We start from the raw sequence: 13,358 nt of genomic DNA on the forward strand, positions 1-13,358 counted from the left end.
TCCAGCACGAAATCTGACAATATTCTGGTGCTAGTCATTGTTGTTGTTAAGTGCCATCGAGTTGGTTCCGACCCATAGCAACCCTGTATAGGGTTTCCGAGAAGTGACTGGTGAGCTTAAACCGCCGACCTTGCAGTTCAAAGGGCTTTGCAGTCTGGCGCATTAACCCACAACGCCACACCAGGACTCCGGTGCTATTCGTAATGTTTCCGTATTCCTCTTCTGGTGTTATCTAACAATGTTCCAGTGCTATTCAGAAGGGTTTTCAGGGGCTAAACATTCAGAAGTAATCTGCCTCTCTTTCTTCCGAGTCCGCCTTAGTTCGGAAGCTCAGCTCAAACCTGTCCACCATGGGTGACCTTGCTGTCATTTAAAATACCAGTTACATAACTTCTAGCATCACGGCAACACACATGCCACCACAGTACAACAAACTGACGGCAAGTAGTGAAAAGCCATGTAACAGATTCTATTGTTGTGTCTTGCTTGTCTCAGTCAGCAGGACATTCCTTTCTATGACTGAATAATATCCCATCAGACTGATGTGTCACACTGGGTTTACGTATTTACCTATTGGTGTGCATTTGGGTTGTTTTCAGTTCAGGGCTACTCTAAATCAAAAAGCTTCTACGGACATTTGTGTTCAGTTCTTTGTATGGGCATGCATTTCCTATTGTGTGGGTAAATAGCCTAGGAATGATGTGATTAGATACTTTCATACCAATATGTGTTCCTGACTGGTTATATCATATATCCCCACCAGGGATTTATGAGAGTTCGAGTTGTTCTGCATCCTCAGCAAAACTTGGTATTTTAAGTTTTGTCTCTTTGAATACGTGTGTAGTGGAATCTCACTGTGGTTTAATTTAGATTTTCTTGACTAGTGATGTTGAGCATCTTCTCACATCCTCATAATCCATCCCTGTAGCTTCTTTGGTGATATATATATATATATATTCAAATCATTTGCCCATTTTAGTATTAGGGCTTGTATGTTTTCTGAAAGTTGTAAGAGTTCTTTACATACTCTAGATATAATTTCATTGTCAAGTACACTATTCCTAAGACTTTTCACCCAGTCTGTGGCTTGTCTTCCCATTCTCTTAACAGTGTCTTTTGAAGAGCGGAAACTTGAAATTTTGATGAAGTTATATGTGTCAGTTTGTACTTTTATGATTTTAGCTTTGGGCATCATGTTTAAGAAATCCTTGTCTAACTCATGATCACAAAGACCTTGATTTAGTCCAGAGGTTTTAGGTTTTATGGATAGTTGTCTGGTTCATTTTGAGCCAGTTTTTGTATGTAGTGCAAGGTATAGATCAAAGTTCATTTTTATGCTTAAAAGATCCAGTTAATCCATCAAATTACTATTTGTTGAAAAGACTATCCTTTTTCCATTGAATTCCCTTTGTTCCTTCGACAAAGATCAATTGTTCATAAGTGTGTGATCTATTTGGCTCTCTTAATACCAATATTAAGCAGTAAAATTTATTTTCAAAGCTTTATGGTAACCTTTGAAATTAGAATGTAAATCCTCCATCTTTATTCTTTTTTTTCAGTATCTATTTTAGTTTTTGCTGTTTGCATTTCTATATGAATAATATCAAAAGCAAAGATATTAGTTTGAGGACTAAGGTCGCCTGACCCAGGCCATGGTATTTCAATGACCTCATATGCATGTGAATGTTGGACAACGAACTAGGAAGACAGTAGAAGAATTGATGCATTTGAGTTATTAAAGGTTCATGGACTGCCAGAAAAGCAAACAAATCTGTACTGGAAGAAGTACAGCCAGAATGCTCCTTAGAAGTCAGGATGGCCAGACTTCGTCTTTCATACTTAAGACACATTATCAGAAGGGACCTGTCCCTGGAGAAGGACAACATGCTAGGTAAAGTGAAGGGGTAGTAAGAAAGAAGAAGACCCCCAAAGAGATGGATTGGCACAGTGGCAGCAGCAATGGGCTCATGATTAACAATGACTGTGAGAATGACGCAGGTTTTGTTTTGTTGTGCAAAGGGTTGCTGTGAGTCAGAAGACTGGATGACACCTAACAACAACTGTCAATTTCTAAGGGGGAAAGAAAGCCTGTTGGGGTTTTGACTGGGGAGAACCAACACCTTAACTACTGAGCCTTTTGACCCAGGAGCAAACTCCTTCCTTCCATTAATTTTGCTCAATTTTAGTGTCAGCAATATTTGTTAGTTCTTAGTGCACAGGTCGGTCACATCTTCTGTCATATTTATTCCCAAGTATTTAATAGTTTTGATGCTATTGTAGTTGTTTTTTAAATTTTCAATTTCATTGCTAGTATATAGAAATACACATTTCTTTTGGTATTGATCATTTTTCTGCAGCCTTATTGGACTTACATATTAATTTTCCTTGGTTTTCTGTAGCTACCATCATGTTTTCTACATAAACAATCATGCCAACCATGAATAGAGATGATTTGCTTCTTCCTTTCTTTTTCTTGCCTTATTGCCCTGGATGGAACCTCCAATAATACGTATGAGTGGACACTCCTGTCTTGTTCCTGATTGGAGTGAAAACACTCAGTCCTTCATCATTAAGTATGATGTGAACTGTAACTTTTCATAACTGTCCATTATTAAATTCAGGACTTTCCCTTAGGTTCCTAGTTGACCGGCAGTTTTTATCAGAAATGGCTATCGGATTTTGTCAAATGCTTTTTTTCTGTATCTGTTGAATCAAGGAGCTCTGGTAGTGTAATGGTTATGAGTCGGGCTGCTCACATCAAGGTCAGCAGTTTGAAACTACCAGCCATTCTGCAGGAGAAAAATGAGGCTTTCTGCTCCCATAGATTTACAAAGCCTTGGAAACCTTATGCAGGGTCGCTGTGAGTCGGAACCGACTCAACGGCACACCACCGCCACCAGCACCACCATTGAATTAATCATGTGGTTTTTGTATGTTTAGTTTGCTGACTTGCATTAACTTTCAGTTATTTGAAACCAACCTTGTGTTCTCATGATAGATGTTATTTGTTATTGTTAAGTGCCATCGAGTCGGTTCCGACTCTAGTGACCCTGTATAGGGTTACTGAGGAGCATCTGGTGAGTTTGAACCGCTGACCTTGATGTTCATAGCGGTCTTGTGGTTGAGTGTTTCTCCTACAGCACCACACAGGCGGTAAATCTTTTAAGGGAGCAGACAGCCTCATCTTTCTCCCCCAGAACAGCTGGCAGTTTCAAACTGCTGACCCTGAAGTTAGCAGCCTAATTTATAGCCACTACACTTCTCTGGTAGTGTAGTGGTTACGAATTGGGCTGCGAACCTTAAGGCCAGCAGTTCGAAACTACCAGTCGTTCCGCGGGAGAAAGATGAGGCTTTCTGCTCCCGTAAAGATTTACAGCCTCGGAAACCCTGTACAGGGTGGCTATGGGTCGGAACCGACTCGACGGCACTTAACAACAACAACAACAGCAACACTTGGACTCAGCGTGGCAACAGTGGTGAGGTTGCCCAGGATCGGGCAGTGTTTCGTTCTGCTGTGCATAAGGTCGCTATGAGTCGGTACCGACTCTATGGCACCTAACAACAACAACAACAACAACACTACCAGAACTCCTTTATCCTTTTAATATTTGAGTATCTTGTTAGACATTGCTTGCAAAAATTTTGTTTAGAAAGTTTTCATGTATGTTCATGAATGATATTAGTCTGTTATGTCTTGGTGTGGTGCTGTGGGTTAATGTGGTGGACTGCAAAGCTGGTTTGAATCGCAAGATCGGCCATTCAAGCTCACCGGCCTCTCCTTGGAAACCCTATACCGGTTGCTATGGGTCAGGGCCGACTAGACACTTAACAACAACAACAACAAACAACGATGTCTTTCTGTAGTTTTGATATCAAGGAAATGCTGGCCTCAACCAATGAATTGAGAAATATTCCTTCCCGTTTTTCTGTAAGAGTTTTAGAAATTTCAGTATTATTTAGTCCCTAAATATTTAGTCAAATCACCCATGAAGTGCCTGACCTTTTCTCTGTGGGAAAGTTTTAGACTCTAACTTTTTTTTACTAGATGGGGGGGGGGGTGTTCAGGTTATCAGTTTCTTTCTGAATGTGCTTTGCTAACTTGCATCTTTCAAAATTTTGTTCATTTCATGGAAGTTATATGGGTCGGACCCGACTCGATGGCACTTAACAACAACAACAACAACAAATTTACTGCAATAAATTTATACATTGTTGCTGTTGTTAAGTGCTGTTGCCATAGCAACCCTGTATAGGGTTTCCAAGGAGCAACTGGTGTGCTTAAACTGCCGACCTTGTGGCTCAAAACGACTTTGTTGTCCAGCCAGTGAACCCACAACGCCACACCAGGACTCCAAAGTTATCCTCAAGAGTCCATTATTATCTGTAGTGATATCACTAGGATTTTACCTGGTGTTGGCAATTTGTATTGTTTGTTGACATGTCTGTCTCCCCCGTGAGTTTCTTCCTCTGTCCATGTCAGACTATAATGAGTAGACAGTTTGGTTTTATTTTCAACTACCCATCCCATCCCATGTGTGGGCACCCCATGAGGCTGGATTTGCCTGCTGCCATAGATCCTTAAGGTGGCAAATAGTCACTCTCCTGACTTCCCTTGCAGCTAGGATTTGGGCACAATGCCTGGGATCCACCGATCAGATGCCACCACTGCCAACTCAGAATCTGAGGCAAGAAATGGGGAAAAGCAGGGGCTGCGAGATTCCCCTTTGGTGTGTGAGTGTGTGTGGAGGGGTGTGGCAGCAGAGACAGGCTCACCTGTTTTCTGAGGCAGTAGTGGCAGCTGGGGTACTTGTGGCAGTAGACCACATCCTTCATGTTGTGGTCTGTCCCCTGTTGTGGGAGAGAGCCACAAGGGTGCCTTTGTCAGCTTTGTACCACAGTGTACTTAAAAATCCCGTTTCTTCCTGCAAAGCATCCTACCCCCACCGTAACCTGCGTCCTTTAGCTAGTTCCCTTCATCCTTCCAATGTGCTTCTATTGTGAACATCTAAGAAACATGACAGAGCAGGTCTCTTTGCAGATGATGCCTGATCTCCAACTGCTTGAAATATGTATTAGCTCTTAATGTATTACAATATTTAGAAACAGATACTATTTGTTGGATAAATGAGAGTCTATTAAGCTCTAGAAGACCCCCAACAAGATGGATTGGCCAAGTGGCAGCATCGATGGACTCAAGCATGGCAACAGTAGTGAGGTTGGCCCAGGATCGGGCGTGTGTTTCGTTCTGCTGTGCATAAGGTCGTTATGAGTCGGTACCAACTCGATGGCACTTAACAACAACAACAACAACAACAACAAATGAATCCTACCTAGGTGACTTTGGGTGTCATTTACTAAAATAAGGCTTCTTGGAAGAAGCCTAGGCTTAGAGGAAACTTCCAAGTACTGTTGAAGGCTTGAAGACACGAAAGGGTTTTTATAGTATTATCTAAAGCAAATTACTCTGAAACTTTAGCCACTGAAAACAACAAATGTAAGTGATAACTTCATAGTTTCTAGAGACCTGGAGACCTAGTTGAGTGGTTCTGGCTTGGCGTTGTTCAAACTGTCAGTCAGGGGCCCATCTTTGAAGACCTGATTGGGGCTAAAGAATCCCCTTTCAAGCTCACTTACTTGCTACAAAGGGCTGCTCACCACAGGCTTCCCACAAAGGGAGTGATGAGAAAGAATACAAATGTGTGAGCACGTGGCTCAAAACGGAAACTACATTCTTTTCATAATTGAATCTTGGAAGTGACAGTTCATCAGTTCTGCCTTCTTCTCTTTCTGAGGAGTAAGGAGTTAAATTACACCTCTTGAAGGGAGGGATAGCAAAGAATTTATGCTTACATTTCTAAAACCACCACAGTGATGATGAAAACAAAACAAAACAAAGCAAAGCAGTGTGGTGCTGTAAGATAAGCAGTGATCTGCTAGGTGCAAAGTCGGTGGTTGGAATCCACCAATACAGGGTGGTTATCAGTTGGAACGGACTCAATTGCGTTTAACAACAAGATAACTGGGTGTCTGGTTCCTTGACAGGGCAGACTTACAGGAGAGAATACTCGAAGCAAGGTAGCAGTTAGGGGCGTATGGAGCTGTTAGGTTCTGCTTTCAGTAATGGTGAAAATGTTCCTATGAGACCACACTCCTGCAACTAACAAGTATACATCAGGAGAAAGTATGTTTTAGAAATTTCCTGAAGGCCCGAGACAGAGTCATAGGGGAGTAAACACTAGCAAGAAGGGAAAAGCCTAGGGTGGGTTTCCCATTGGTACAGTTTTGGGCATGTGAGGGCATCTTGCAAAGGGCACTGTATTGGATGGCTAAGACTCAGCTAGAGAGTCAAAGGGCAACATTCAGGGCAACCAAATGGGGGAAAGTCAGAGGGAGAAAGTTCGGACAGGCAGAAGTCTAGAAAAGGGGAGAAGTCCAGAGAGGGAGTCCTAAACTTGGCATGAAAACCCTGCCCAAATCGTTGGGTCGTCTACTCAAGGTCAATGAACCCTAGAAGGTACTTTGTAGTCAAACGGCTGAAAACAAAAGATAAAACAAAAAGTCTGAAAGCAGTGAAAGTTACACAGGGGAATTATCAGAAACTGGAAGACAACACCGTCATGAAGTGCTGGAAGAAAACCAATTTAACCCCAAACTCTCAATCTAGGGAAGCGAACGAAGGTACGATAAAACATCCTGAGAGCAGAGAGCTAAGAAAATTCATCAAGAGATCTGTGCTAAAAGAAATGCTAAAGTCTTTCAATCTGAAGAAAAAGGACATTATAGAGAAACTTTGCACAGAATATGGTAAATGTTAAGTAATATTTATTTGCTCTCAGTGTATTTATGACACACATGGTTATTTAAAATAAAAATTAAAACAACATATAGTAAGGTTTATAAAACAAATAAATATGCACATGACAATTCTAGTATAAGGAATGGGTGAATGGAGGACTGGATCTACCACGACATCGCCCAGAAGGTATACAATATTGACTCGAATTGGACAGTGAATGTTTAATGATATATATTGTAATCTCTAGAACAGCTACTACAAAAAATATGCGATGAACCACAGCCAAAAAGGCAAGATGCAAATTCCAATGGAATTCTAAAATATATTTGATAAATTTAGGCAGGAAAGAGGAAATAGAAGAACAAAGCCAGGTAGGGTAGACAGTAAAAGAATAGACTTAAACCTAATTATATCAGAAATCCCACTCAATATAAATGGACTAAAAACTGAAACTGAAAATCAGAGAATGTCAAAATAGATGTTTTAAAAAAAAAACAACAGCTTCTTTCTGTTTACAAGAAATGCAATTTAAGTATAAAGACACAGATATCTCGACAGCAAAAACAAAAGAATACAAATGATATACCATGGGGGGATAAAAAACCTACCAAAAAGTTGTGTTGTTGTTGTTATAAAGTACCGTCGAGTCGATTCCGACCCATAGCGACCCTGTATAGGGTTTCCAAGGAGCAGCTGGTGAGCTTGAACCACCGACCTTGCATATTAATATTAGACATATGGTGGTGGGGGTGTGCCGTGGAGTTTTCGATTTCTAGCGACCCTGTACAGGGTTTCCAGTGCTATAAATCTTTACAGGAGCAGAAAGCTTCATCTTTCTCCTGCGGAGCTGCTGGTAGTTTCGAACTGCTGACCTTGAGGTTAGCAGCCCGACTCGTAACCACTACACTACCAGAGCTCCTTAATAGTAGACAGGGTAAAGTTAATGATAAAGAGTTAACATATATAATGATAAAAAGAGATAATAGATATGATAAAAAGTCTGATATCAAACAGACATTTGATATGAATTTATTGGAAACACATAGAATTTAGAAATACATGTACACCCAATAACAGAGCTTCTAAACATATAAAACAAAACTTGATGAAATAAAGGGAGAAATTGATATTTTCATAATTATCATTGGAGAGTGTGATGATTGAGTTTTATGTGTTAATCCAGTTGTTTGGTTAAACATTTGTCTAGATGTTGCCAGGAAGTTATTTTGTTGACTCTAAGTAAGGAATATGAATTACCCTAGACAATGTGGATGGGCCTCGTTCAATCTGTTGAAGGCTTTAAGATAACAAAACAAAACAAACACTGGGTTGTCCAACAGGAAGAGGATTCTGCCTCCAGAAGGTAACATAGACATCCTAACAATGTTTCCAGCTTCCTTGGTATGAGTTTCAGATTCAAAACTGCCAAAATTTTCAGCCTGCCGAGCCTATAGACTTGCCAAATCCTAAAACCCATGGCCATCATCAAGTCAGTTTTGATTCACAGCAGAGGAGAACTGCCTCAGAAAGGTCCCCAGGCTGCAAATCTTTATGGCGATAGAATGGCACGGCTTCCCAAACACTTTCAGTTAGCAGCTGAGAGTTTAGCTGCTGCGCTAGCAGAGCCCCTTTTGGAGTTGCCAGCATCCACATTAATTCCTTATGAGTCTCTTGACTTCTCAATCTCTTTCTCTTAATCTACCTTTCTTGCTCTGGTTGTTGGTTCTACTTTCTCTGAAGAACCATATAGTACAGAATTTGGCACCAGGAGTGTTTCTAGAGGAACCGAATCTTTTTTCACTTTATTTTAAAACTTTGTATTGTGAATTGAATGCAGGCTTACAGAGCAGGTCATCCGTTTTACATTTATCAAATCATATGCTTTGCTTCATTATAATGATTGCAATCCCCTCCATGTGCCATCAGTTCACAGTATTAATCTCTATTTCCAGAAGAACCAAATTTTAAGGATGAGTTTTCTGAATTGGTTCTGGGGTTTCTGCACGTGGTTATGTAATCTGGTGTGGTGCTGTAGGAAAAGCACTGGACTACTAACCACGAGGTCAGCAGTTCAAACCGCCCAGCCGATCTTGGAAGTCTATACAGGGTTGCTATGACTTGGGACCGATTTGATGGCACACAACAAGTTCATAGTGAGATGGGACAATGTTGTTGTTGCTGTTGTTAAGTGCCATTGAATCGGTTCCGATCAATAGGGACCCTGTATTGGGTTTCTGAGCTTGAACCGCTGACCTTGCGCACTCTAGCACATTAACCTGCAGCGTTACACCAGGACTCTGAGATGAGACAGTAGAGACACACAAACCATCATCACTGGACACTCCAAGTCACTCACTTAGAAGAGACAAGGTTCTGGGTGATCATGTGTTTGATACCCTTTTTCAACATTTTTGTCAAGTTGGCAAGTATAATGACATTGGCAGATTGCTCCTAATTTTGGTGGTGGTGGTGGTGGTTATGTGCCATGGAGTCGGTTCCAACGATAGTGACCCTGTACAGAGTTTCCAAGGCTGTAAATCTTTACGGGAGCAGAAAGCCTCATCTTTCTCCAGCAGAACAGCTAACTGCTGACTCTAAGGCTAACAGCCTGATTTATAACCACTATGCTACCTGAGCTCCTAATTTTGGTAGATCATATAAATGACTTGTGTCCTGAAAGAAAACCCTGTATCTTATAGTCACAGAGCTGAAATTGTTGAAAATCAAACCCAGAGTCACATACTACAAGGGGATGAGTTGCAATGAAATTCACTTCCCTACTTCATAGGGTGTCTGATGGTAAAGTTGAGGGCACTAATTGGGAGGAAATGGGATCCTGAAAATTGGGCTAGCGACATACGTACAGATCCTGAAGCAGAGCAGGGAACATCGAAGCCCTCAGTTCTGTCAAGCCTTCTCTGCTGGTGGAAGCCATCCCACCTCGTCTGAGGAGAGTCACCTTGCTTTGCCTGTGGAATCCATTATGAAGGAGTTGCCTTGCGAGGCACAACTGACTATCCAGAAGACTCACCTACACCTCCCATCTGAGCTTCTGGACCTAGAACTAGACTCAAGTCCCAGCAGGCCTTGAAAGGCAAAGTCCAAAGTGTGACTCACAATGATATGTGCTACACACCAAAAGAACTGCATGATTTTCTAGTGTCTGCTGTTCTTAGGTGCCGCTGAGCTGGTACCAACACATGTAGTGACCATGTACTCAAAGAACAAAATACTACCTGATCCTCCACCATTGGCACAATTGTTATGTGAAGATAACATAACAATAGTTTCTAGTGTATACAAACAGAAGTCCAGTGGAATATGTATGGTTATGGCTTTAGAGGTGTGGAATAATGGTGGAGAGAAAATAAGGTTGGGTTAGGCCAAATTTATTTATATGGCCCCCATTAAACAGATAATTTGGATTAAATATTTTAGCTTGAGATTTTAGAAAGGGCTCTAGCACTTTGTGTACTTAGTTCCCTGATACACAGATTGAAAGGTGGCCTTCATGAAATGAAGTTGAAATATCAGAACTCCCTTGTATCTAAAGGGAACAATGGCATGGATAATGGAAGGGGAGGTAGTTACAAATACCAGTGATGACCGTATGATGAGGTGAAGAACTTAGCGCCATGATTTTATTAAAGTTTGGTTTTCACATACACATATCATGAGCCCTGGTAGTGTAGTGGGTTACTGGTTAGGCTGACAAGCGTAGTTGGAGTCTACCAGCAGATCTGCGGGACAAAGAGGAGGCTTTCTGCTCGTGTAAAGATTTAGAGCCTCAGAAACCCTATTAGGGTCACTGTGAGTTGGAATCCATTCAATGGCACTTAACAACAACAACAACATTTTGTTTTCTTTCCCTTCTTATCTCATGATGTAACGTAAGATGTATTGACTTTACATCATAGTAATGAAGTGCTGTGAAGTTGGACAAAGGCTAGTTGTAATATGTTAGAAGCATGATTTTATTATTGTCTTTGTTTGGAGATTGTTGTTGTTGTCAAGTACCGTAGAGTCGATTCTGACCCATAGCGACCCTGTATAGGGCTTCCGAGGAGCAGCTGGTGAGCTTGAACCACCGACCTTGCAGTTCAAATGGCTTTGCAGTCTGGCGCATGAACCCACAACGCCACACCAGGACTCCATAATGGGTAAGCGTCATCAAATCAGTTCAAAAACCTTAAGAACAAAACCTGAAGTTTCCGAAAGAAGATTCTACCTCAAGACTTTAACACAGATATCCAGCCAGACTTTGCAGCCTGCCTTTCCTGTGGAATGTTGTGCTTGATAGTCCTCACAATTTTGTGAGACAATTCCTTAAGACAAATCAATCTTTCTCTCAATATATATTATTGCTCTTATTCTTAGGGTGCACTGCGTTGATTTCCACTCAGAGTGACCCCAGATGCTCGAGTAGAGCTGCCCCATAGGAATTTCTAGGCTGTAAACTTTCTGGAAGCAAATTGTCAGGGCTTTCTGCTGTGGAGCCTCTGGGTAAGTTTGAACCACTAACTTTTCAGTTAACAGCCAAGTGCTTAACTTTTGTGTTACCAGGGTCCTTTATATGTGACTATTATGTCTAGAGTCCTGGTGTGGTGATGTAGGTTAAGCACTGAACTGCTAACCGTGAGGTTGAAAACCCTTAACACGGTTGCTATAAGTCACAGCAGACTCCATGGCACTTCCCAGCAACAGCCTCTGATATGCAGATGACACAACCTTGCTTGCTGAAAACAATGAGGACTTGAATCACTTACCTTCAGCATGGATTACACCTTAATGTAAAGAAAACAAAACCCCTCACAACTGAACCAATAAACAACATCATGATAAATGGAGAAAAAATTGAAGTCAAGGATTTCATTTTACTTGGCTCCACAATCAGCAGGCAAGGAAGAGGTCAAGAAGTCAAAGGATGTATTGCACTGGGCCAATCGGATGTAAATTATAGCATTCGGGAGTCATGCGTTCACTTTGAGGATTAAGGTGCGCCTGGCCTAAACCAAGGTACGTCACCTCATATGCATGTGAAAGCTGGACAATGAATAAGGGAGACTGTAGAAGAACTGATGCACTTGAGTTGTGGTGTTGGAGAAGAATATTAAATAGACTATGGACTTCCAGAAAAGTAAACAAATCCATCTTGGAAGCAGCATAGCCAGAAAGGGCCTTAGAAGTGAGGATGGCGAGACTTCGTCTCACGTGCTTTGGTCACGTTATCAGGAGGGACCAGTCACTGAAGAAGGATATCATGCTCCGTAAAAATAATCAACGAGACAGACTAACACAGTGTTTGCAACACCAGGCTCAAACAGCAACAATTGTGAGAATGGCTCAGAAGCGGGCAGTGTTGCATTGTGTTGTGCTCAGGCAGGGCTGATATGAGTAGGTACCAACGCATAGGTACTTAACAACAACATATCTATCCTGTTCGTTTCTGTTTTTCTGGAGAATCATGACTAATAAAGAGATGCCCTCTGAGCTGGGAGCCTATGACTTGGAGAAGCCTAAGGACCCCCGAGCAGTCAATAGCAGCTCCCCTGAATCACCAGTGGCCTCTAGCCCCAGCAGACTGAGCCCCACCCCAGATGGGCCTCCACCCCTGGCTTAGCCCCCTCTGATCCTGCAGCCCTTGGCCTCCCCATTGCAGGTGGGCGTGCCCCCCATGACTCTGCCCATCATCCTCAACCCTGTGCTCATTGAAGCCACCTCACCAGTGCCCCTGCTAGCCACACCCCGCCCTACAGACCCCATGCTCACCACCGAGGTCAACTAAGGCCAAAATCAGCACCAGGACTTCCTAGCAGCCTGCCGGGCCCCAGCTGCCCCAGGAGCCACAGACTCTACCGGCCTCGTCAAGCTGCTGTGACTGCTGCTCGGATGGGGATCTAAAAAGAAGAAAACTTTGACTGCGGGACCGCTTTCCTCCTTTGCTCTCCCCTCCTGGGGGGCTCAACCTGAGAGTCCACTCTGGCATCATCTGCAGCCTCTGCCTCCAGCCTGGCAGCTCTGGGCGGGCATCACTGTGCCAGCCCTGCGGTGCCCATGTGTCCCTCCTGCTGCCCCAGTGAGGCAATGAGAGCCAAGTCCAACCACTCTGCACTTTGTTTCCTTCTCCCATGTCCGCTCCTGTCAGACCTGGACAGGATTGATTAATTAGTCAGTCTGGAGACTTGATTGGCACCATGGTGGGTAGGCAGGGTGTGTACATATGGAAAAATGGACTGGACAGCATTGGACGTTTTATGATGTAATAAATGTCTTAGTACAAAAAAAAAAAAAAAAGCAATTGATACAGCAGCTAGAAAAGAAATCCGCAAAATATATAGAAGATATGCATGATATCATCAGATATCTTTACTTAATTGATATTCAGAGGACACTATCATGAGCTGGGGCTGACTTGATGGCAGCTAACAACAATTGCAGACTATACACCCTTTAAAAGTGCACATTATAAATGCACCCAGATATTCCATGTTGTTGTTAAGTACTCAGTTCTGACTCATAGCGACCCTGTATAGGGTTTCTGAGGAGCAGCTGGTGAGTTTGA

Source organism: Chrysochloris asiatica, unplaced genomic scaffold, assembly GCF_000296735.1.
Source record: "Chrysochloris asiatica unplaced genomic scaffold, ChrAsi1.0 scaffold00687, whole genome shotgun sequence".
Taxonomy (NCBI): domain Eukaryota; kingdom Metazoa; phylum Chordata; class Mammalia; order Afrosoricida; family Chrysochloridae; genus Chrysochloris; species Chrysochloris asiatica.